Source organism: Octopus bimaculoides, chromosome 26, assembly GCF_001194135.2.
Source record: "Octopus bimaculoides isolate UCB-OBI-ISO-001 chromosome 26, ASM119413v2, whole genome shotgun sequence".
Classification (NCBI taxonomy): domain Eukaryota; kingdom Metazoa; phylum Mollusca; class Cephalopoda; order Octopoda; family Octopodidae; genus Octopus; species Octopus bimaculoides.
The window spans coordinates 7,872,760-7,877,504 of record NC_069006.1 but is presented as its reverse complement, the minus strand read 5'-3'; the positions used below and the strand labels follow the sequence as shown (position 1 = coordinate 7,877,504).

At 37.6% G+C, this 4,745-nt stretch overlaps 1 protein-coding gene across 1 annotated transcript in view; it reads left to right on the top strand.

Moving 5' to 3' along the window:
- Positions 1-2,179: 2,179 nt before the first annotated feature.
- LOC106878860 (uncharacterized) overlaps positions 2,180-4,745 on the top strand; it is a 35,791-nt gene continuing 33,225 nt past the window's right edge. The window contains exon 1 of the mRNA XM_052976973.1: positions 2,180-2,813. The gene's annotated coding sequence lies outside the window, so the exon portion shown is untranslated. The remainder of the gene's footprint in view (positions 2,814-4,745) is intronic.

Below are 4,745 nucleotides of genomic sequence, written 5' to 3'. Positions count from 1 at the left end.
ACATTACACATCCATCGGAGCATACTGGCTTCATTCCTTGCGAGCCTACGCATGTCCTCAGCAGTCACAGCCCATGTTTCACTGCCATGAAGTATGGCTGTTCGTACACATGCGTCATACAGTCTGCCTTTTACTCTGAGTAAGAGGCCCCTTGTCATCCACAGAGGTAAGAGCTCTCTGAACTTTGCCCAGGCTATTCTTATTCTAGCAGCTACACTTTCAGCGCACCCTCCCCCACTACTAACTTGGTCACCTAGATAGCGGAAGCTATCAACTACGTCTAGTTTTTCTCCCTGGAATGTGGCAGAAGTTGTTTTCTGCACATTTACAGTGTTTATGGCTCTTGAACAGCTGCTACATACAAAAACTAACTTGCTAGTTAACCTTCCTTTGATATTGATGCACCTCTTATGTGTCCATAGCTTGCACTGGGTGCATTTTATAGAGTTTCTACCTACGTCATTTCTACAGATCGAGCAGGGCCATCTACCTGAAGGGGTTTGTGTTTTGTCTACCTTCCTACTTATTAGAACTTTGGTTTTATCTAGGTTTTATCTAGGTTGACTCTAAGGCCCTTCGATTCAAGTCCTTGCTTCCACACCTGAAACTTCTCTAGTTCTGATAGTGACTCAGCAATTAGTGCAAGGTCATCAGCATAGAGGAGCTCCCAGGGGCATCCTGTCTTGAATTCCTTTGTTATTGCCTGGAGGACTATGATAAATAGGAGGGGGCTGAGGACTGAACCTTGGTGGACCCCTACCTCTACCAGGAATTCTTCACTGTACTCATTGCCAACCCTCACCTTACTGACAGCTCTCACTAACCAATACATACATATATATATAAATATATATATGCATATATTTATACATAAATTAAAGTGAGACCATAACCCGTGGCCTTTACCAGGGGTGTGGCCAGCCCACTTATACGTACCTTTCCTTCTTTGGACACTAAACTCAGCTTGTGAAGACCTGTTGGGCAAGTGAGATTGAAACTGAACCAAAGTTGATGACTGGCACCCGTGCCAGTGGAGCGCTAACAGCACCATCCGAGCAGGATCACTGCCAGAGCAGCGGTTTTGCTCCCATGCCGGTGGCACATAAAAAGCACCATTTGAGCGCGATCGTTTCCAGCTTTGCCTTACTGGCACTTGTGCCGGTGGCATGTGAACAAAACATTGGACTGACTCCTGTGCAGGTGGCACATAAAAAATAACCATCTGAGCATGGCTGTTGCCAGTACTACCTGACTGGCCCTCGTGCCGGTGGCACATAAAAAGAGTGGTTAGCATTAGGAAGGGCATCCAGCTGTAGAAACTCTGCCAGATCAGATTGGAGCCTGGTACAGCCATCCACTTTGCCAGTCCCCAGTCAAATCGGCCAACCCATGCTAGCATGGAAAGCGGACGTTAAATGATGATGGTGTTTACATAAAGGTATAGCTCTGTGGTCAAGCAGTTGACTTTTTAAATAATGCACTTATATATATATACAAAGAGATAGAAAGACAGAGAAAGAGCGACAGAGACATAGAGAGAGAGAGAGAAGAAGAGAGAGAGAAGGAGAGAGAGGGAGAGAGAGAGAGAGAGAATGCATTCTTCCTCCCCTCTTCCCGCTCCCTCAACTCTTTTAATCTTTCCTTTCTTCCCCCTCTCTCCTACAGTCCCTGCCTTTACGTCCTGATATTTCACTTTAACATACACACACACACACACACACACACATACACTTACACATACACTGAAACACACACACATATGTATATATACATACATAAATAAATAAATAAATACAAACATACACACACATATATGTACTATATATATATAGATAGATAGATAGATATACACACATATTTACATATATATCTACATCTATTTATAAATACCTTTTTATATTGATATCTTTTGATCTTGATAGCAATCTACCTATATCTATTTATATACTTGCTTGTATCTATCCACCTATCTATCTATTTACCCACCTATCTATCTACCTATCTCTATCTATCTATCTACCTCTTTATATGTTTCCCTTTCTTTGTCTTACCCTTTCATTTTCTCCCTCTCTCTTCCTCGCCATAATAACTCTTCCCATCACCTCCTTCTATCCACCTGAGACATTCTCTTCTGATTGTCCCATTTCTCAATCACTCACCTGTAATCACTCTACCTGTCCTTCCAGCACACACCTATAGTGCTGTCACACCTCTCCTCTTATTCACCTGCATTCACTAAGCTCACACACACACACACACACACACCCATGCAGAGAAAACTAGTGAGCTTGTGGTGTTGGGCAAGCAGTCGAGCGAGTGAGCGGAACAGAGAGGACAATCCTACCTCTATCAAACAAACAGTGCAACACCAGAGGAGTTAGACTTAACACAACACTACACACTTAAGTCACTTTTAATGATAACAACAACAACAGCAGCATAAAAAATTAAAATAAAACATTAACAAAACACAAACAGAACGAGAGAAAAAAAAAAAAGAACAGTAAAACTGGGAAGCTATTTCGAAAATTAATTTGGACTAAAAATTGGTGGATTTAAAACAAAACATCACAAATAGTTTTATAAGGAAGAGAACGTGGGAACGAAAAATACATCGACAGAAAAGGAAGATTATACGGTTGATATTAAAACAAAAGAATAACAACAATAATAATAACAATAACAATAGTAATAATCATTATAATCAAAAGTATAACGATATTTGATCTTTCTGGTTAATATTTTAATTTCTTGCTGAATCACTGGATTTAATATCCTTTTTACGGGTCTGTTGGATTGGATTATAAATTTAGGTGGGTAATATTTATATCTATATATATTTTTTTTAATGAATTTTTTTTTTTTTACTTTTATCTGCAAACTTTTATCTTTCTATCAATCTGTATATCTAACTATATCTGTCTGTGTATTTACCTATCTGTTTTATATCTGCCTAGATCTATCTATCTTTTTCCTACCTATCCATATCTCTATCTATCTATCTATCTATCTATCTATTTTGATCAACTTCGAAAAAGAAAAATTCTACATTGTATTGTCCCCTCTGTGTTAAGCCCTGTGTGGCTAAATAAAGAAATCTACCTGTCTATCCTTCTATCTATCAATCTATCTATCTGTCTGCTCTTTGTCTGTCTATCTATCTTTCTATCAGCCTGTCTATCTATCTATCTGTCTTTCTATACATACATATCTGTCTATCTATCTATCTATCTATCTATCTATCTATCTACCTATCTATCTATCTATCTATGTATCAGCCTGTCTATCTATCTATCTATATGTTTATCTATCTATCCATCTATCTGTGTCTATCCATCCATCCATCCATCCATCTCTGTCATTCTATCAAATTTTCAGATTTAAACTAGTATGAAAATGATATGTCTCTTTTTATATCTTTATTAAATGTACACTAAAGTAATGCATGTGTGTGTGTGTGTATACACAAACACACACACACATTCAATGATTAGGAAGTCAATATTTACTAAAATACATTCCATTTTCAAAATTCAATCAAATCTATGAACAGAATTTTTTTTCCTTTATGAATGTCTGCTTTGAAACTAATGACCATTTTCATCCCGACTCTGCCAATAGCAGGAAGCAATGGAATCGCAAACGTCAAGAAACATTTTGGTTCAGTATTTGTGTATGTTCTTGTTAAATGGCTGCCCTTAGTTTATTGACTTGCCAATTTTTCTTGTTATTGTAAACTTTATTCTTTAAATATCCTCATTAGAAAAAAATCTAGTGGTGTGGCATCTGATGAATGCAGAGGATATTGTACTGAACCTTTTTTTGTGCAATCTACCTGCTTGTCAAAATCTCGTCAAGGTAGACCCTTACATTATTATTATGGCAGTGTGAGGGAGACCCATTTTGCTGGAAACAAAACTCCACATCCTCAAAGTCCTCTGGGAATCTTGGCACCACAGATCGCTAAAGCAAGTTCAAGTAAATGGTACCAGTCACAGAACTATCAAAAAAGAATGGTCCAATTAAATCCTTTTGAAGATAATCCACACCATACTGTAATTCCTGGTAAATTAACATGATGTCCCATCATAATATGCAGATTCATAGGTCACAATTGGGTGCCATTCTGGTGGTTAATTGAGCCATTTAATTTAAATGTGCTTTCATCATTCTGAACGATTTTTGCTGAACAATTTTTGCATTTTCTGAACATCTTGCTAAATACCACTCACAAAATTCCACTCTTTGATCTGGATTATCTTCTTTAAGAGTTTGGATTATTCTTGGAATATGACTTTTCCAATGACCGAACTTTAAAATGCAATTGATGCTTGCCTTTGAAATTCCTATCTCATGGCATTCTTGCAGAATACAGATTTTCTTAAACTCTGGCAATACACTTCTGCTGCCTTTTCTGGAATTCATCAATGCTTTGTAGACTTCACCAATTACATCCACAGTCTTCCAGACCATTTTTTTAATAGCCATTCTGAACAGTTCCATCTCATTCAAACTTATCTCTATTGCAAATTATGGTAAGACTGCATGCGTAGACCTGTCTGAAAATCCCTTCTAACCTGTTTTAGCTCTCCATTTGTGGTCTCAAACTTCCATTTGCTGCACTTTAGGAATTACTGTCTGTGTTCAAAGCTTAGTCGGGTTATCATCATTATTTCTAATGGGTTAATTAAAGGATGAATGCATATTTTTGCAGGACACCATATATATATATATATATATATATA